Consider the following 22,059-nt stretch of genomic DNA (forward strand, 5'->3'; position numbering starts at 1 on the left):
GTCCCTTTGCAAGTCAAATATTTGATTTCCTCTAAAAATTTAAATACAAAAAGGTATCCTCAATATTTTCCCTCCAAATGACGAAAGATATGTTGACTTATTTCTTAAACATCCTTTCTGCTTGCACTCCCAAAGAACTCGGGTCTCCATGCCAGGAAGAATCTGCCCTGAGTGTCGGTGCTCCTGGGTATTCTGGTTTTTACTTCTGTGGCCTTTAATGAAACAGTCTCAATGGGGAAAAAGAAATCACCGGGAGTCAACAAAAGACATTGTAAATTAAGGAAAAACAGCTTCTGGAACCTGAAAAGGATATGGAAATGTCTTGTTTTTAAGCAGCTGGCTTGTGAAGTAGGCACAGCCCTGTCCTGCTCTCTGTCCCTTCCTTGTCCTTCCTGCTGCTGGAAGCTGTTCTGCTCGCCTCGGGCCCGACCTCCCCACCTAGCAGACTGCAGCTGCCAGCCTCCCTGTAGGAGCCGAGAAAGTCGGCGGGAACCACAGAGGAGAATCCACAGCTATGTTATGCATGACCAGTGGCACAGGAAACTGAACTCAGGTATAGAAAGTGTTGACCACCTCAACTGTCCTGCTTGTTTTATCTTTTTTTCTTACCAATAACTAAAAAAACTCAATTAAAACCTCACTATTTAAACTCCACAAATTCAGTCACAGCCCATTTTTTTCATGCTTAACGATTTTCTCATTAAATGCAGTAATTTCTTCTTACAAACTGCATTACTAAAGTTAAGTCCTGCTGGGTGTTTTCCCCACTTTGTAAACGCAGCCTTTTCATTGAAGTGTTAAATTAAAACCCCAGGCACAAGGAGCAGAGGAAATGCAAAGTCTTTATTGTCAGACTCCATCCCCCCCCCCCCCCCCCCAAACCATGAGGTCTCTGTTTTATTTTTGTTTTCATTTGAGCTAATTGTGAGTCTCACCTTGTAGCCACAGGAAGACTGATACTGCAGATCTCCTGGTCTCAGCTCACTCTAGAGAACAGGTGAAGTGCCAGCAATGGAGAAACTAAAACAATGGCGTTCGGTTAGCTTGCTAGTTGTAAGATCAGGTTATGTAAGAGAACATTGTGACAAATCCTTTTCATTCTGGATGAATATTCCTCGTTTTAAATAACTTGGGTATATGACCAGATCTGTTTCAAATCAGCTGGAAATTTTGTTTCCTTGTCAGTGGGTGGGTTCCATGACATTCTATGGTCTTTGTTTTTTTATTAAAAGCATTGAATTTAAGGGGGGCAAGGGGGATATTGAGAGGAACACGGGGGTATGGGGGATGTATTCAGTGGGACACTTGAATCTATATAAACACAAATTAAAATCAATTAAAAAAAACCAAAGAAACATTGAATTTGACCATTAAAGATCCACTGAACATGTCCCACAAAACCTGAAGGTTCTCAGTTAATATTTACAGGGTATACTGCAGTTAACTAGAGACCACAGACAATCCACTCTAGTATAACTGGTTTCCCCAGGCCAGAAAGGAAAGCACTTAAAGCACAAAATTGGGACATGAGGCTAAAAAGATAAGAAAGAAACTAAAGCAGATCTTCTCATCAGCGGAGAAAGTGATTTCTGCGGCTTGTTTATGTGACCTATATGCCATATGCTTGAAAGTACAGGGTGGGGGTGGGGGCAGGAAGTACAGAGGACAGAGAAAGAAGGTCTCCACAATTTTCTAAGGTCCCAGAATTCTAAAACTTGGCGAAGCTCACTAAAATAAGAGTGACATAGAAGAATTAAGAACTTTCCCATCTAAACCTGATCCCATTCCAGATGGGCAGTGGGAGGGAGGCAGAATGCCAGACGACAGTGTTTGGTACTGTAGCAATGTTACAGGCGTCTGCCTAGCTTCATACCTGAGTGGATGTCATCAAACTAATGCAGGAAGTAAGCAGAAGGAACCAAGTAGCCATAGCAACCGTGCAGCCAAGATGAAGCAAGGAGACCAATCTGGCAATGGGATCTAATTAAAAGTTGGTAGCTGAGTGGAACTGAAAGTCATGTGTTGAAGAGAGACAGGGAGACAGAGTCAGAGGCCTCGGCAGGAGAAGCAGGCAGACCTGTTGCAGGGCTGTGGTGGAGGATGGCAGGGGTGGGGGGTGCACACAATGCTTTCTGATGCCTCCAAAGTCCGAGCCGTTCTTCAAAGGAATGATCAAGAACTAGGAATTTTACAACTGTATTCCATGCGGTAAATCTTTCTAAAACTTGATGAATAATGATGCCCAGTGTTTATATGGTACTTTCCTTAAGGACAACTCAGATCTTTGTTTTTTTCTTTCATTTATTTTCCTCTAGCTTTTTCTGATTTTGTGAAGAAAGTTGTATAATAATGTAGAGCTCAAAATATAGCTTTGAACCTCTACATAAAATATAGACGTTATTTTTCTCTACTTCTCCTTTGATGGGGCTAAAATTTATAAATTGATCTAAAGAACCTGAGAATTAATTCTGTTGTAATTCAAATTGTTATTATTTCCAAGCATTGCTTTGTTAAAATGAACAATGAAAACAAACAAATAAGAAGTACTATTAGACAGAAGTACTTAGAATATAAGAACAGATGGAGATTACTGATGGTAGACTAGCAGCAGCATCTCTGATAATGAATCATACCACAGTAAAACTACTACTGGGCTCTGGTATCCCAGGATACGTTAACTCCTACATCATAAGCATCTCTTTAGAATGGATGTGGGCTGAGGAAAACAGAATGGATATTCTTTGTGGAAGGCATAGCATGAGCAAACAGTGAGGCAGGAAAGTCAATGTCACAAGGGTATTATCAGCAGGAGGAATACAGCTGGTCTGAGTTCAGGACTCACATAAAGGACGTGCAGAAGATGGGTCTGGACTGGCAGGGTGTGATCCAATCATGGAAAGCCTGGACTGGAACATTAAAGACATGAGGAATAATTAAGAAAGGCTGCCTGACCAGGTGGTGACGCAGTGGATAGAGCGTCAGACTGGGATGCGGAAGGACCCAGGTTCGAGACCCCGAGGTCGCCAGCTTGAGCGCGGGCTCATCTGGCTTGAGCAAAGAGCTCACCAGCTTGGACCCAAGGTCGCTGGCTCCAGCAGGGGTTTACTCGGTCTGCTGAAGGCCCACGGTCAAGGCACATGTGAGAAAGCAATCAATGAACAACTAAGAAGTCGCAACGCACAACGAGAAACTGATGATTGATGCTTCTCATCTCTCTTCGTTCCTGTCTGTCTGTCCCTGTCTATCTCTGCCTCTGTAAAAAAAAAAAAAAAAAAAAAAAAAGAAAGAAAGGCTGACCTCATAATCAAATCAGTGCTATAAGAAGTAAAATCGATACAGATACACAGGATGAGCTGAACAGAAAGAACCCCGGGGATACCTAGCACAGAAAGTGGTCAGCATCTAACGGTGAGGTGACGGAAAGCTGAATCAGAATAGCGGTGGTCAGGACAGGAAGGAAGACATCGAGCTAGAGGATGATTAGAAATTAGAAGGGAATTAAAAACAGGTACAAAGTGGTCAGAAACGATGAAAATAAACCCGAGGTAAAACAATAGCAACACAAGTCCCTTATTTCCGGGGCAGGGCTATTTGCACCCACAGCACCAGGACACACCGCCATTTAGGCCGTTGCCTCACTTGCTATATCCTTTTCTGAGCCTTCTTCTATCTAGTATTATGGCTCAGGTCATGCCAACCTCCTACATGGATCCTTCCTCAGGATCTGTACATACTCTGCCTTCAGTCTTACTGCCTTGAATGAATTATCTATGCCTCTAGATTACCCCTTCCCCCCGTGTCCCAGACCCCACACTTCTCCCCCACACAAGGATTTCATCCAGTCTCTTACCTTCATAAAGCATCTCTATGGTGACTTCTCCCACATTTACATTCATTACTGAGACATTTTCCTCTAAGTCTAGGCTGGTATAACCAACTTAGTATATCCTTTCTTTCTGAGTAAATAACAATTCCTTTCCATTGCTTGGGCCAAAAAACTTGAACGTCACCCTTGAGATTTTCCCCTCAAACCTTATATTCAAACTATTAGCAAAACATGCCAATTCTACTTCCAAAACATACCATGAATCTGACCTCTTCTTACTGCCTCAACTACCACCTCTCTCACCTGGATTACTACAACAGCCTTCTAACTCATCTGCTTACTTCCACCTTGCCCATTTTCAACAGGGCAGCCAGAGCACCGTTTAAAACATGAGTCAATTCGCCCAACCAGGCCATGGCGCAGTGGATAGAGCGTGGAACTGGGACGCGGACGACCCAGGTTCGAGACCGTGAGGTCGCCAGCTTGAGTGCAGGTTCATCTGGTTTGAATAAGGCTTGCCAGCTTGTGCCCAAGGTCCCTGGCTCGAGCAAGGGGTCACTTGGTCTGCTGTAGCCCCCTGGTCAAGGTACATATGAGAAAGCAATAATGTCTGTCCTTATCTGTCCCTCTCTCTGTCTCTGTCACAAAAAACAACAAAAAAACCCAAACGTGCATCAATCCGATCATCCTCTACTTGGAACTCTCAGTGGTGTCCCCTTTCACTCAGAGTAAAAGCAAAAGGTCTAGCAGGCCCAACATGAATGTGCTCCCCTCTCTCTGATCTCCTCCACTTTTTCCCCACCAACCCCCCATCCCAAGGCAAACTGGCCTCCGTAAGGCTCCTAGACGAACCAAACAGACTCCTGCTTCAGAGGGTCCTGCTGCTCCCTCTGCCGGCACAGCTCTCTGCTGAGACGTCCACCAGTCTCTCCTCTGCCTCCTCAATTCTCGCTCCCACAAGTACGTCTTCTTTGAACCTCTACATAAAATCAAAAGCCTATCTCATCCCAGCTTTTGCTGTCCCATCATCCTGTTTTAATATTTTCTAGAGTGCTGTCATAGGTTGAGTAGTGTTCTCCCCAAATGCATGCCTTTTCCAGAACCTCAGAATGTGACCTTATTTGAATACAGGATCCTTATGGATAGAATCAAATTAAGATGAGGTTGTAAGGGTGGGCCCTAATCTACTACAGTGTCCTTATAAGAAGATGTCAATTTGAATACAAACACACAGAGAACTCCAAAGAATATGGGTAAAGAATATGGGTATCCCAAGGGTTGGGAAGAGAGGGGAACAACGAAGATGATTTCCCTTTTTTAACTTATATACAATATACTACTATTTGTTTATATCCAATGAGCATGTACTTATTTTTTAATGAGGAGAAGCCACAGGAGCAATTCAATCATCTTGAGACAGATAAGAGGTTATCTTACAAGTAGACAATAAGTAATTATTTCTATTTCTAGTGAGTCCTAAATGGAATGACATTTTTCAAGGGTTGGTATTTACTAATGGTGACATTCAAAATACTTCCAGTTCACTGATCCTTTAATTTCTTTCATTCTTTCTGAACTATTTACTTCTTTGTTTATTACTCATATACTTAAAGGGTGGAATTAAAAAGAACCTTGGAAATTAATTTCAACCACTGTTCTCTGGAAAGTCTACAATGTGAACCAGATTTGCTGTAGGCACATTGTATTTTTGGTTTGTAGATTCAACTCTCCCTATAATCAGGCACATTTAAAATTCCAATATATAAGTCTTGCTCCCTGTCCTTCTAAGGAGTAATTAGAAATAGAAACAATTGTGGGATAATCTGACCTAGTTATTCCATATGTCTTCTCAGAGTTTTAGATAAACAATAAATTAAACAAAAATAAACCTTGAGAAATAGCACCAAAGAAACTAATGGAAAGGGGGAATAATGAATCTATAAATTTTCCAATGTATAAACACTGACATAAGACTTGATATACTAAAATACCTATTGTTAAAAATAATAAAATAAAGTAAAATAAAAACCTACTGTCTCTAAAATGTAAACTGGCTTTCATTACTCACAATTAATCATGCTGTGTTCTAACAAGTGCCTGAAATCTACACAATTTTTCCTGTACTGAGTAAGCCTGGCATTTACTATTGTAAATGAATTTCTCCCATGAAGCAGAGAATTCTGAAACACAAACTTAATTTTGCAATACATGTATCTATGCTGTTTTTTTTAAATTCCCACACCTGACGACCTTTATTTACAGTACACTATATTACCTGAACTGACAACGTTTTCTTTATTGGTACTCTGTAGAAATTCACATGGGTCTTAGATTTTTGTTTAGCCAGGTAAGGCAAAAATTATAAAGGTCTCACTAGACCACAGTCTCAAGATGAATAGGTTTCAATGCTCAAAACGTCATGGATAACTAGACAGAAAATCAACAAAGATAGATTTGAACAAAGTCTCACCCTAACTGACCTAACTGACATTTACAGAACCTTCAACTGAACAAGAGCAGAATACATATCCTTTTAAAGGGCATATAAAACATCTGTCAGAAAAGACTAGATACTAAGCCGTAAAAAAAGTGTCAATAAATTTAAAAGGGTTAAAGCCATTCAAATTGTTTTCCAATCACAAAAGAATTAAATTAAAAATCAGTAACAGAAAGAAATTTGGGGAATCTTGCATATTTGGAAATTAACGCACTCCTAAATAACCCAGGGGTCAAAAAGTATCACCAAAGAAATTAGAAAGTATTTGAACTCAATGAAAATACAAGTACCACATATCGCAATTTATAGTATGCAGTTAAAGAACTGGCCAGAGAAAAATATGTAGCTTTAAAAAAAAAAATGTATTGTATTGATTTTAGAGAGCGAGGAACGGCGAGAGGGAAAGAGAGACAGGAACACTGATCTGTTCCTTATGTGTCCTAACTAGGAATTGAACCTCTGTGCTTCTGGATGATCCTAACCAACTGAGTTACCAGTCAGGGCAGGAAATGTGTAGCTTTAAATGACTATATTAGAAGAGAAATGAAGTTTCCAATCAACAGTCTAAGCTTCTACCTTAAGAAACGAGAAAAAGAAACCCAAATTAAATCTAAAGCAAGCAAAAGAAAAGGAATAATCAAGACCAGATTAGAAATCAATTTTTTAAAAAGGACAATGGAGGAAACTCAATAAAACTAAAAGTCAGAATTTTCTATAAAAAACAGACAAAATTCATTGTGAAAATTAATAAAGAAAACCTTAAAGTTGGAGTCGAAGGGCCAGTAGAGGGAGCTCTCACACCCCACCACTCCAAGTCAATTACAGAATGCAACAAGAAGACAACCTTGCACTCCCAGACAGGAAGTACAGCTACTTTACTACTCCAGCAAGAGGCAGGAAGATTTTCTTTCCACCCAGCAACAAGCCTAGCCAATGGAAACAGCACAGTTCAGCCAATAAAAAGCCACGGTCATTGAACTCTTACCTTCTTCCAATGAACTTTCTTTTCTCTTGCTGATGACTTCCTTGCCCTTCCTCCTTTCTGTAAAAGCCTTCTATCTTAAATATTTATATAGCTACTCAGAGTTTCTCTCTGCTTGCTAGATGAGATGCTGTGATACATAACTTAGTTAAAAAAGCCAATTCAATCTTCAAAATTTCTCAGTTAAATTTTGCTTATTAACAGCATAAACCTTTGACACAATTAAAAAGCTAAGATACAAATTATCAAAGTAAGAAATAAAAGAAGACATAAATTACTACAACTGATTCAAGAAGAAATAGAAAGTCTGACTAAATCTATAATAAGTAAAATAACTGAATTAGTATTTAAAAGATTCCAATAAAGAAATCAGGTCCAGAAGGTTTCACTGGCAAATTCTATCAAATATTTTAAAAAGTAGCAATACTCATCTTGAAGAAGAAAGAATATACCCTAACTCATTCTTTGAGACCAGTATTTCCCTGGTATCAAAGACATCACAAAAAAAAACACACACAAAAAAACTACAGAAAACTATCCATTATGAATATACACAAAAATCCAAACAAAATATTAGCAAAATGAATTCAAAAACATACAAAAAAGATTATACACCATAATTGAGTGGAAATTATCCTTGCATTCAAGGCTGGTTTAGCAATTGAAAAAAAATCAATGAAATACAATATAGCATATGAATAGAAGAATCAAACCCACAGATCATCTCATAGATGTAGAATATGCATCAGACAAAATTCAGCATCCGTTCATAACAAAAACTCAACCAAGCTGGGAGAAGACTTCTTTAAACTGATAAAAGGAATCTGAGAAAAACTTGTTATTAATATCATACTAAGGTGAAAGACTATAAGCTTTCCCCCTAGATCAGAAACAAGGATATTCACTCTCATTACTTCAACATTGTACTAGATCAGGGGTAGTCAGCCTTTTTATACCTACCGCTTACTTTTGTATCTCTGTTAGTAGTAAAATTTTCTAACCACCCACCAGTTCCACAGTAATGGTGATTTATAAAGTAGGGAAGTAACTTTACTTTATAAAATTTATAAAGCAGAGTTACAGCAAGTTAAAGCATATAATAAGAATTATTTACCAAGTACTATATATCAGATTTTCGCTAAGTTTGGCAGAATAAATCTTTACAAAACAACTTACTATAGTTAAATCTATCTTTTTATCTATACTTTGGTTGCTCCGCTACCGCACACCATAAAAACTGGAACGCCCACTAGTGGGCGGGAGGTACCAGGTTGACTATCACTGGAGTAGATGTTCCAGCCAGTTCAATCAAGAAAAAGAAACTAAAGGCACACAAAATAGAAGTAAAACTGCTTCTCTTTGCAGACATGATACTGTATGTAGAAAATCCTAAGGAGTGTATATAAAAGTAATTAGAATTAAGAAACAAGTTTAACAAGAATGCAAGATATAAAAGATCAATACAGAAAAATCAATATTCCTATATACTAGATACAAATAATCCAGAAAATAACTTCAAAAAATTACATTCACAACAGCATTAAAAAGAATACTTAGAAAAAATTTAACAAGGGAAGTACAGGACTTCTACAATAAAAAGTACAAAACATTACAGAGAGAAATAAGATCTAAATAAATGGAAAAATATTCCATGTTCATGGATTAGAAAATTCTCGTTAAGATGAAAATTCTTCATTATTCTAAACAGTGCAATTCCTATCAAAATTTCAGTAGCCTTTTGCAAAGGGCCTAGATTAGCCAAACAAGTTTGGAAAAGAACAAAACTGAAAGACATACTACAGTATTTTAAAACTTACTATAAAGCTAAAGTAATCAAAAGAATGTATTTGTGAAGGACAGCCATAGATAAATGTTATAGAACTGAAAAGTATAGAAATAAACTCAACATTTATGGTCAATCGATTTTCAATAAGGTGCCAAGGCAATTGGATGGGCAAAGGACAGTCTTTTCAACAAATGGTGCTGGGATAACTGTTACCCCTATAAAAACAGTAAATCTAGGTATGTACTTAAATCATACCCATTTACTAAAATCTATTAAAACTGGGTTATAGCCCTGGCCGGTTGGCTCAGTGGTAGAGCGTCAGTCTGGCGTGCAGGAGTCCCGGGTTCAATCCCCAGCCAGGGTACACAGGAGAAGAGCTCATCTGCTTCTCCACCCCTCCCCATCTCCTTCCTCTCAGTCTCTCTCTTCCCTTCCCGCAGCCAAGGCTCCATTGGAGCAGGGTTGGCCCGGGCGCTGAGGATGGCTCTATGGCCTCTGCCTCAGGTGCTAGAATGGCTCTGGATGCAACAGAGCAGCGCCCCAGATGGGCAGAGCACTGCCCCCTGGTGGGCATGCCAGGTGGATCCCGGTCGGGCGCATGCGGGAGTCTGTCTAACTGCCTCCCTGTTTCCAACTTCAGAAAAATACACACACACAAAAAAAAACCCAACAAAAAAAACTGGGTTATAAACCTAAAACTTTCAGAAGAAAATCTTTGTGACTTGGGCTAGGCAAGATTTCTTATATATGACAACAAAATGATAGCCCATAAGAGAAAAAAATATTGATAAAACTAGATAACCAAAATTAGGAAACATTAAAAGAGAAAGATAAGAACCATATGATTTCTCCCGTATGTGGAATCTAATGAACAAAATGAACTAACATGCAAAATAGAGACAGACTCATTCATAGAGCAGGTTACAGCTGTGGGGGCGGGGGCTGGGTAAGGGGGGAGAGCATAAAAGGACAAAATACAGAATTCATGGACACATGACAGTGTGGTAACTGGGGAAGGGGCGCTGCGGGAGGGTATGGGGGAGTAAACGGTGCTGGACGAAGACCTGGCTTCCGGTGAGGGGAACACACAATACTGTGTGCAGAGATGTGTTGCAGATGGGGCGCCTGAACCTATATTACATAATTATGTTAACCAGTTACCCCAATGAATTGAATTTAAAAAAAAAGAAACATCAAAAGACAAACCACAGACTAAAAAATGCAAATCATATATCTGATAAAAAACTTTATTCAGAATTATATACAGAACTCTTGACATCTCAATAAGATAAACCTAATTAAAAGACGGGCAAAAAAAAGAGTATAAGATTCAAATAGACATTTCACCCAAGAAGATATATGAATGGTGAATAAGCACATGAAAATGGTCAGCATTGTTATTCTTTGAAGAACAGCCAATTAAAACCACGCTGAGCCTGACCTGTGGTGGCGCAGTGGATAAAGCGTCAACCTGGAAATGCTGAGGTCGCTGGTTCGAAACCCAGGGCTTGCCTAGTCAAGAGGCACATATGGGAGTTGATGACTCCCCCCTTCTCTCTCTCTCTGTCTCTCTCTCTCCCTCTTTCTCTCCTCTCTAAAAATGAATAAATAAAATAAAATTATTAAAAAAAACAAACCATGCTGAGATACCAATACATTGCCACTAGAACAGCTGTAACTGAAAGACAACACAAGAATCTGGAGAAAACAGAACCCTCATTGACTGTTGGTGGAGATGTACAATGGTAAGCTACTTTGGAAAAAAATGGCTATCTCTTAAAAAGTTAAACATATTGCCCAGCAATTCCATTCTTACCCAAGAAAAATGGAAACATCCAAAGACCTGTAGGCAAATGTTCACAAAAGCATTATTTGTAACAGCTAAAAACTGAAATCAACCCAAACATACATCAACTGATGAATAAATGTGTTATATCCATAAAATTAATTGTTCAGCAATAAAAAGAAATCAGGCCCTGGCTGTTTGCCTCAGTGATAGAGTGTTGGCCCAGTGTGTGGAAGTCCTGGGTTCGATTCCTGGCCAGGGCACACAGGAGAAGTGCCCATCTGCTTCTCCACCCCTCCCCCTTCCCTCTCTCCTTTCTCTTTATCTCTCTCTTCTCCTTCCACAGCCAGGGCTCCAAGGAGCAAAGTTGTCCCAGGCACTGAGGATGGCTCCATGGCCTCTGCCTCAGGCACTAGAGTGGCTTGGGTTGCAGCGGAGCAACACCCCAGATGGGCAGAGCATCGCCCCCTAGTGGGCTTTCCGGGTGGATCCCGGTCAGCTGCAAGCAGGAGTCTGTCTCTCTGCCTCCCTGCTTCTCACTTCAGAAAAATACACACACAAAAAAATCAATTATTGATATGAGCTACGACATGGACAAACTTCAAAAACAATATGCTAAGTGAAAAGAGCCAGATGCAAAAGACTGAATATTGAGTGACCCCATTTATGTGAAATTTCCAGAGAAGGCAAATCTACAGAAACAAAGCAGTTGTTTGGAGTGGTGGTGGAAAAAAATAATTCACTACAAATGGCCATGGGGAACTTTTCGGGGAGAGGGAAAAGTTCTTTAACTGAATTATGGTGTTGCTTATACAACTACAAATTTATAATCACTGAACTGCACTTAGAATGAGTACATTTTATAGTAGAAAATTATTCTTCAATAAACTATAAAAATTGGCAATAAATAAGAGCAATTTAGCTAAGAGAGTTGTAGAGATTTACCGCGGATAGTAGGGAGATGCTAGAAGTTTCTACTTCAGAATGCCGGCTAAGGCTCTCAGATAGCAAACCTTATCCTTAACGCCCTAAAAATAAAAAACCCACTAGATTCCAAGGGCAAGACAATTATCAAAAGGTAGTTCTCTGAGCTATAGCTCCTGACTCTGTCTTAAGGGTTATGGTTGGTGCTCACTATCACTAGAAGACATAAAAAGATAAACTACAGGACTTCAGTACTTTAACTGGAGAAAGGAAATAAAAACGAGCCTGTATAGTCTGTTCAGGCTTCCATATCAAAACCCCATGTGGCTTCAACAACAGAAGTTTGTTTTCTCCGTTTCCCGGGCTCGTGGCAGCAGGGTGAGGTTTGGGTGAGGGCTCTCTTCCTGGCCTACAGTCACCTTCTTACTGTACTCTCAGACGCAGAGAGAGGAGAGAAAGGAGAGAGGAGAACAGAAACTCTGATATCTCTCCTTATAAGGGTACTAATCCCATTATGAGGGCTATACTTATCACCTCATCTAAATAAACCTAAAGACCTCCCACAGACTCCAAATACAATCACATTAGGGGTCTGGCCTTAACACACAAATTTGGAGAGTAGGGGTGATTCAGTCTACAGCAGGACCTTTAATCATAACTGTTAACTGAAGATTTTTCTCCAACTGTCCATAAGAAACTGCCAATAATAATAAAATAAAAAGTTGTGGACGAAAATATTAATGATGGGGCCATGAACTAAACTTGACAAGCTCAGGTGAGCCTGCACATTGGCCTTGCAAACTCAGAGACCTAAAGTAACCACACAGGATGGTCTGAAATGAAAACTTTCCAACTAAAAGCAGTTCATGTTGGGTAGTCATGTCTTAGGGAGGTATTACGTCTCTAAACAAAGGCCGATGCTTACTTTTACTCAAGCCTGTGTGTTCTCTTTTGCATCTATGATAGTGTACCTGATGACATGTCTGTAAAATATGCGGGTATTTTTTTCCTCCAGACATCCCACCAGAGCAGAAACCAACACCCTCCCCCGTAGTTATCATGTGAATCATAACTGTTAACTACAATGTCTTGTTCCTGCCTATGTCAAAGAAGTTTCAGCATGTGCATTTTTACTTTTACCCAATCCCAGAGATTTCCCAGCTTTGCTTTCTCCCTCCTCCCTAATCTTCACCGATCAATCTCATGTAAGCCCCTTATCTCTTTCCCTTTGATTCTGATGTATAATATAAGAGGTGAAACCACCACTTTCTGGAGCACTTTCTCATTCTGGAGACTTTGCTTCCCGGCGACTGTTGAAGTTTGGCTCAAACTCATAGAAAATTCTTACAGGTTTGGAAGTTGTTTTACATTGACAAAGTTAACTTTTCTCCTATGTCCAAAGACATATATGCTAATACTATTCTCAAACCCTGCTGAAATTGTGTTCTATGTCTGAACCAAACTCCCTTCCCTTTTCTGGCTAAGAAACAAGTTTATCAGTTTATCAAGTGTCATGTAGACATGAATAACAGACAAGACTAACCACATCAAGTTATACTTGCCTCAGTCTTTCTCTGTCAGCAGAGAACTGGGATTGCAATTTAAAACGGGAAGACCAAAACACTGTCATGGTATTTAAGTGAGACTCCAAGGTGTTTCTAGGACCTTTTGAACACATTTTAGCTGATAAGTGACTATTTCAACAAAAGCCAAACATACCTAAACATCTTAATTGGTCAAGAGCTTCTGTTGTTTGCCACAAGCAGTCACTTTAAGTCGCGAATTAAAGCAGTTTGCACATCAGCACAATCTGAAATCAGTTTTCTTTTTCAACTAGCTGGGCTTAAGAAGCAATCTTCAAGACAGCTCAATTCCAGGAGAACCAAGGGAACGCCCAGCATGACAATGATCTACCACACAGAGAGGAACTACAGAATTTATAGGAGGCAGAGAGAACAAACCATGAGTCAGAGAAACTGCCATCAGGAAGTACTTCAATGGCTCTCTGCCTCACAAATCACTCTCATTAGCACTAACTGCAAGGGTGAACTCCAATAGCAAGTTCGATAACATACCCTTCTCTGAAGCACCCATTATTAATTTTGTGTTGCCATCAGAGCCAAATGTGAGCAGTTGCTTTGTTAACTAGGTAAAGCTTGGAAAGCTTGCTTCAGTAAGAAACTTCAACATTCCATTTAGCTTAATTTGCTAGAAGGCTCAAGTATTCACAGGCTAATTAGTCCACTGTGCCATTGAGCCCTTGGACCAGAGCTGAGGCCCTTATGAAAGTATTTTCCAGCGCCCCACGGTAAAAACCAATTCACGCCTCCACACCTTACCATAATAAAGGCTATATATGAAAATCTACAGCCAACATCATACTCAATGGGCAAAAACTGAAAGCATTTCCCTTAATAACAGGAACAAGACAGGGATATCCACTTTTTACCACTCTTATTCAACCAGGCACCGTAAGTCCTAGCCACAGCAATCAGACAGGAAGAAGAAATAAAAGGCAAACAAATTGGGAAGAAGGAAGTAAAACAGTCATTATTTGTTGGTAACATGGCATTGTACATAGAAATACCTATAGTCTCCACCAAAAAACTACTAGACCTAATAAATGAATTCAACAAAGAAACAGGATATAAAATTAATATTCAGAAATCAGTGGCATTTTTATACACCAATTATGAACTATTAAAAAGAGAAATTAAGGAAATAATCTCATTTACTATTGCAACAACAACAACAAAAAATAAAGTACCTAGCAATAAGTTTATTTAACCAAGGAGGTAAAAGACTTGTACTTAGAAATTATAGGACAATGAAAAAAGAAACTGAAGAAGATACAAACAAGTGAAAGCATATACTATGTTTGTGATTAGAATTAACATCATTAAAATGTTTATACTACCCAAAGCAATCTACAGATTCATGCAATTCCTATTAAAATACCAATGGTATACTGGTACTTCACAGACCTAGTAAGTGAAATTTAAATGGAACCATAAAAGAACCTGAATAGCCTCAGCAATCTTGAAAATGAAGACAAAGTGAGAGATACCTCACTACCTGATGTCAACCTAAACTACAAGGCCATTGCAATCTAAACAGCCTGGGGCTGGCATAAGAATAGGTATATAGATCAGAACAGAGAACCCAGAAACAAACCCACGCCCTTATGGTCAACTAATATCTGACAAAAGAGGCAAGAGCATACAATGGAGTAAAGACAGTCTCTTTAATAAATGGTGTTGGGAAAAGTGGACAGGTACGCACACAAAAAAGAAACTAGACCACCAATTTACACCATACATAAGAGCAGGGGTCCCCAAACTTTTTACACAGGGGGCCAGTTCACTGTCCCTCAGACCCTTGGAGGGCCAGACTATAAAAAAAACTATGAACAAATCCCTATGCACACTGCACATATCTTATTTTAAAGTAAACAAAACCAAAATGGGAACAAATACAATATTTAAAATAAAGAACAAGTAAATTTAAATCAACAAACTGACCAGTATTTCAATGGGAAATATGGGCCTGCTTTTGGCTAATGAGATGGTCAATGTACTCCTCTCACTGACCACCAATGAAAGAGGTGTCCCTTCCGGAAGTGCGGCGGGGGGCCGGGTAAATGGCCTCAGGGGGCTGCATGCGCGGGCCGTAGTTTGGGGACCCCTGCATAAGAGTAAACTCAAAGTGGATAAAAGACTTAAATGTAAGTCACAAAACCATAAAAATCCTAGAAGAAAACAGGCAGTAGAATCTCAGACATCACTTGTAGCAATATTTTTCCTGATATATCTATCTCTTCAGGCAAGTGAAACAAAGGAAAAACATAAACAAATGGGAATACATCAGACTAAAAAGCTTTCACATAGCAAAGAAACCATTAACAAAATGAAAAGACAACCCACTGAGTTATGTTGGGAGAACATATTTGCCAATACATCTGACAAGAGGTTAATAACCAAAATGTATAAAGAATTTATAAAACTCCACACCAGGAAGACAAACAATCTAATTAAAAAATGGGCAAAGGACCTGAATAGACACTTCTCCAAAGAGAACATACAGATGGCCAACAGGCATATGAAAAAATACTTAACTAATCATTACAGAGAGATGCAAATTAAAACCACAATGAGATATCACTTCATTAACAAATCAACAAATAACAAGTGCTATCGAGGATGTGGAGAAAAGGAAACCCTTATGCAGGATTCCTGGGAACGCAGGCTTCTGCAGCCACTGTGGAAAGCAGTAAGAAGTGTTTCACTTGCCTCAAAAAATTAAAAATGGATCTGCCTTTTGATCTAGCTATCCCACATCTGGGAATGTATCCTAAGAATCTGAAAACACTAATTCAAAAGAAGATATGCACCCCCATGTTCATTGCAGTGTTATTTCCAATAGCCAAGATCTGGTAAAAGCCCAAGTATCCACCAGTGGACCAGTGGATAAAAAAGCTGTGGTACATTTACAAAATGGAATACTATGAGGCTGTTAAAAAAGGGAAATCTTACCTTTCGCGAGAGCATGGATGAACCTGGAGATTATTGTGTACTAAGTGAAATATGCTAGTCAGAGAAAGACCAATACCATATGATCTCACTTACATGTGGAATCTAATGCACACAATAAACTGAGGAACAAAATAGAAACTGAGGCATGGACACATGGAATAAAGAGCTGTTAGAAGGGAAAGGGGGTAAGGGGACTGAATGAAAGAAAGCAAAGGGATTAGCCAAAAAATACATATATACATAACACACAGACACAGACAACAAGGGGCAACAGCCTGAGGGAAAGGGGGGTGGAGGTGGGGGAGGAGACTGCTTGGGACGGCGGGTGCATGATGGGGTGTAACAGCCTGAGGGAAAGGGGGGGGAGGTGGGGGAGGAGACTGCTTGGGGCGGCGGGTGCATGATGGGGTGTAACAGTCTGAGGGAAAGGGGGGTGGCGGTGGGGGAGGAGGGCAGAGAGGGATAACGGGCGGAGGAGACTGCTTGGGGCGGCGGGTGCATGATGGGGTGTGCAGATGCTATACTGAGTTGTACACTTGAAACCTGTACGGTTTGGTGAACCATGTCATCCCAATAAATTAAAAAAAAAATTCCGACACAGACTATGGGGGGGAAGGTGTTTCTGTGATTCCACTTTGAGTCATGCGTAATACAAGCCAGAATGGGAACCCTAGGCCTGTCAATTTAGCCTAGAAGAAGGATCTGATTGTTGAGTGGGAGGAACCAACAGAGCCTGCAACATTTTAAAGAAACTGGTTAGCTTAAAGGAAAGCCAGTCCTTCCCAGCTTAAAATATGAACACAGGCTTAACAGAGATCTGGCCTTTTCCTCCCCTTTCTCTGCCTTCCTGCTCAGAGAGACATGTCAGTCACATCTGCAGCCATGCTGTGTGGACTGGCGGACAATCTCCCAAGTACAGGCTCTGAGCAGCGCCAGGACTGCACTAAGCTTTGCTGGGCTAAACCATGACGCAGAATCTCTGGGCTTGGATCTTTATACTGGGCTTACTGAAGACCAGACTGGACTTTTTCCTTGATGAGACAGAGGAGAATGAGACACTGGGACCTTCTATTTCAACTTGGAATAAATCTTAATGCAAAAGTCTAAACTTCTCCAAGTTTTATAAAATGCTTTTTATACAACACCATACATGAACCCAACTTCTATCAGCATCAGAACGGATGTCGGATGCACTGCTGGCATGGTCACTACTGTCAGCCAACCAGTCCCTGTGTTAAAAGCAGGCTGGAACCGATTCTGTGCTTCTCTAGCTGTTCAGATGTGGGAAAAGCATTCATAGGAGTTCCACATATTCAGCCAGAGGGAAAAATATCCTTTCCACGTTTAACATAAAAAGGGAAAAAATAGCCTGACCAGGCGGTGGCGCAGTGGATAGAATGTCGGACTGGGATGCGGAGGACCCAGGTTCGAGACCCCGAGGTCGCCAGCTTGAGCGCGGGCTCATCTGGTTTGAGCAAAAGCTCACCAGCTTGGACCCAAGGTCGCTGGCTCGAGCAAGGGGTTACTCGGTCTGCTGAAGGCCCGCGGTTAAGGCACATATGAGAAAGCAATCAATGAACAACCAAGGTGTTGCAGCGAGAAACTGATGATTGATGCTTCTCATCTCTCTCCGTTCCTGTCTGTCCCTATCTATCCCTCTCTCTGACTCTCTATCTCTCTCTCTCAAAAAAAAAAAAAAAAAAAAAGAAGGAGAAATACTCAGCAGGTTTTCACCTGGGATAAGAAAACAAACCACTGGGAGGAAATAGGAACACTGTCTTATATCCCATATAGACTTCCTCTAATGCTCTCAGGAGAAATCTTAGTGTTCACAGCAAGCAGACTTTTATTTTTATTTTACCAATTGGGTCTCTTTCCTAACAGATAGCGAGGCTACATCTTACATGAGACATACCCTATAATTAGACATACTCTGATCAATCATTGGTTTGAGAAGTTTTATTATATTAACATACGTCAGGATCATGTTATGCCATTAAGTGAAATGTATGCACCAGTGAAGAAGATGAAGCCATAAACTGGCTCTCTGGAATCTGACCTACTGTTTTTCACACATCTGTGAAAAGTCACCTTAACTATTCTGGGACTTAAATCCACCCACATGGAAGATGTGACAAGACACTAAGGGGACACTGATACATATTCACTATGTCAAGTAATAACACACCCTTTTAGAAAGTATCCTTTATAATTCCAAATAAGCTGATTTTTGTTTTTGAATGAGACTGTTTGCCATTGATGAAATAAACCTGGATCATTAAGTTCTGGGGTTTACCAATTTAAAACTAAGCAAGTCAAAAAGGAATCCAGTGAGGAACAAGTTAGATGTTTAACACTTTGAGTAGTAAGTATTTTTCATGCTCGCTGACCCCCAGGAGTGAGTTCTTTTTCAAAAAATGAAATTAGTTACCGTTACAGGTTTATTAACTTAAAATCATGTTTGTTTGATAATCAATTTATGGAAACAAGAAGAACATACATTTATCTTTTTTACATGCTGCCTTAAACATTTTTAATATAAAAATTTTTGTACGATTGTACTCTGGATGGTCAGGAGGCATGAAGACGTGCATGAACATCTGTACTACTCAAAGGGTTAATAAAGAATATAAAGTACAGACTAAACTTCTAGAATTTGTAATCATGTATTTTCTCAGGACTAGATGTATCACTGCTTTTCTGGAAAAGAACTAAGAAAGTTTTTATGTAAAACTTAAAACACCAAACAAAAATTTTATGGAGATGAAGACATTTAAAATTTTAGTTACTATTTATGTTTAGTATCCTTCAAGATGTTCAAGGTATTTCACAGAATTTACTTTTTAAAAAGTTACATTCCGTCCTTTTATTTGTCACCAAATACCCATCTTTTCTGGCTTTTAAGGTCCTCAGAGAACCTGTTTTTGACACACCCGGTACAATTAGGCTACTTAACATAGCATCTCATACTCAGTGGAAACCTATAAACTCAATCATGCCGGAATCATTTGGAGTATGCAAGTAATGTGGCTTTTCTTTCTCCAATCTGCTGTCCATCTTTTGATCACTTTAGTACTCTCCCTAAGTAAAAGCAGGGAAGGGACAAAGAATCGGAAATCCATGGTGTTCCTCCTAAGCAGCCCGGCTGAACAGCTGGTCGAGGGTGTTCACAAAAATGGATAACCTGATCCCAGGAATCTGAGACCTTTATGGAACCAGGTTCTTCCAATAACCTGCAACTACAGGTAACAGGTGTACTTATGAAAACTGTGTGAGGGAAACACTCCACTTTCACTATTATACACACAGCTAGGGTCAAGAGTTTTTCTATTGTACCACTGTAGTGATCGATGATGGGGTGGGGAGAAGAGGAAGGAAATTAGGGCACCCGAGAATCAAAGACCACTTCCCAGAGCATCAGCAGCCAGGAAGGACACGCTCCTGGGGTTCAGGGTCACCTCCTCTATGCCAGTAAGCTGAGGACAAAAGATACCTCTCACAGCAAAAGCCAGAAGACAAGAAAATGTGTAGCTGCCTACTGTAGACTACTGATCTCAAGAGGATAGGACCACAATACTCAGTATGACTTTGCTATTATTAGGCTAGATAGAAAGAATTACACCTGTATTTTAGTTTATAGCAATCAGTAAAAGGATCATGCTTTTGGCAACTGAGTTTTTATAAATAGCTATAATGGAGGAAAGAGAAGGGATTCTCTCTCCTTGCCTGACAGAGCTCCACGAAGGGTAACGACCAGTACCTGGGAGGCAGCTTAAAAATTGGAGGAGGACCTTGGGCTTACAGGAGAAGCGAGTCTTGGCTCACAAAAGAGCCGCAGTAAAACGAAGGTTGGAAAAGTAATGAGAAAACAAACTTTCTGAAGTTTGAAACAAGAAAGGGAAGGCAAGTGAAGATCTCAAAAGAGCACTAGTTAACAAACAGGCAGTCCCACTGTCCCACAACTCTGCAACAGTCTGCTTGTGGGAGGTCACTGGAGAGCTCTGACTGACCCAGACCCAGATGAGGCACAAAGGGACATTCACCATCATCACACTAGCCACACCAGCACTCAGTCACATTCAACAAACGGACAGTGTACTCATCAAAAGCCCTGTCTATAGATACGAGGTTTAAAATTCATGACCTTATAATGTAGAAACAAAAAAACATGTAGGAAAGGAGGCCACTAGGATTAGGAGAAACAGGCTAAGTAGAAAAATCTAGTATTTAAAAGTGAAATGGATTTGACTGCTTGTGTGACTGGGGGAAGTTCACCTCTTCCAGTTCCAGTTCTTCCATCTGTAGTGGGGACAGCAGTACCTACTCGTAACCTGCATGCCACCCAGGGGTCACTGCCCTTGCTATTTTCATTCATCAACTTCAAACGCCCTATTCCACGGCCTGGTGGAAAGAGTCTTCCTTGGATGTGAAAATTTCAAGGACTTCACTTTCTCAAGATCTCTTCAGACTCTGGCCTCCTGCACTCCGAGGTGCTCTCTCTGCTCTGCCTGAAGTACTTCAAGACCTCAAACTCGGCCTCTTCAGCCGGCACTCAAACAAGCATTCGGTTTACTGAGAGTAGGTATCTGCAGCCACGAGTTGGGAACATATCAATATAATAGAATGCTGTGCCCCTACATAAATCCATTCACTTCCTCTCCCTTTTACCTTTCATACCTTTCCTCCTCATCCCTTCCTCTCCTAAGCTCATTTTTCTCCTTCTGTGAGTCTCGTAGCTACCCCCTCCTCGGAACTCCAGCATTGGCCACCAACCAAGCCTCGGACAGAGACTCTATTTCTACCCCAAGCTCCATTCAAAGTATTTCCCCAATTGAAACAACTGAAGGATTTTCTGAAAATTTTGGTGCCAGCTGTTGAAAGTCTAATTCTCTCCACTTGCTCATGTGGCTCTGTGGGACTGCTACGTGGGATAACCGAGACAAAAACCATAACAAAGTGTCAGGACAATGACTGTAACACAGACACTAACTAGTGGCTACCTTTAAATGATGGTGGCGCTGGACGCAGTCCCTGAAGAGACCATGCCTACACCAACCACGGAGACCAAACACTTCCAGAGGGAGGACCCCTGACTCTGGCCAAAGTAGCTGACAACCAACAATGAACAGCCAGGAAGCCATAATCTTTCTTTGAAAACACAGAATCTTCTCCGATCTCAAAACATAAAACATACATACCCCATCTAAAAGAACACATGTTACCATGGTGACAGAGCTGGGCTTCCTCGGAAATTCTCTTAGGTTTGGCCTTTGGTGCTGCCGCCAAGGTCTGGCCTGGTAGATGCCGTGCTCTCTCTGAGGCTCAGCGGGCCACGACCCTCTGGGCAGCAGCACAGCTGTCCGGGTACCCTGCGAGGATCCTCAGACTCAGAGCAGTAAGGTACCTAGCCCTGTGCTTGGCACTACGGATGATTAAACTAAAACGGTGTAGTGTTGCAGGCATCTAGGAGTCATTCCTCCCCCTACAAGTAAAGAAAGTTCTGTGCACACATTAACATAAACACTCACACGAAGGAGCTCAGAGACAGGCCAGGCCCTGGGCTGGGCCGCAACGAGGAAGTCTGTCGTATATACAGAGCTGCAGGATTACAGGTGCCAGCTGCCCCTCTTTAAGGGGAAAATGAACAGAAATCTGAATGCAGTCAAGCACACGACTGTCAGTCCCAGACCCTCTCTCCACTCCAGGAAGCTCTTTTGGTATTTGCC

At 40.6% G+C, this 22,059-nt stretch overlaps 1 protein-coding gene across 1 annotated transcript in view; it reads right to left on the reverse strand.

Moving 5' to 3' along the window:
* The window catches only part of XRCC5 (X-ray repair cross complementing 5), a 93,139-nt gene that overhangs the window by 20,446 nt on the left and 50,634 nt on the right, over positions 1–22,059 (reverse strand). The gene's annotated exons all lie outside the window — the stretch shown is intronic.

This window comes from Saccopteryx bilineata, chromosome 5 (assembly GCF_036850765.1).
Source record: "Saccopteryx bilineata isolate mSacBil1 chromosome 5, mSacBil1_pri_phased_curated, whole genome shotgun sequence".
Taxonomy (NCBI): Eukaryota; Metazoa; Chordata; class Mammalia; order Chiroptera; family Emballonuridae; genus Saccopteryx; species Saccopteryx bilineata.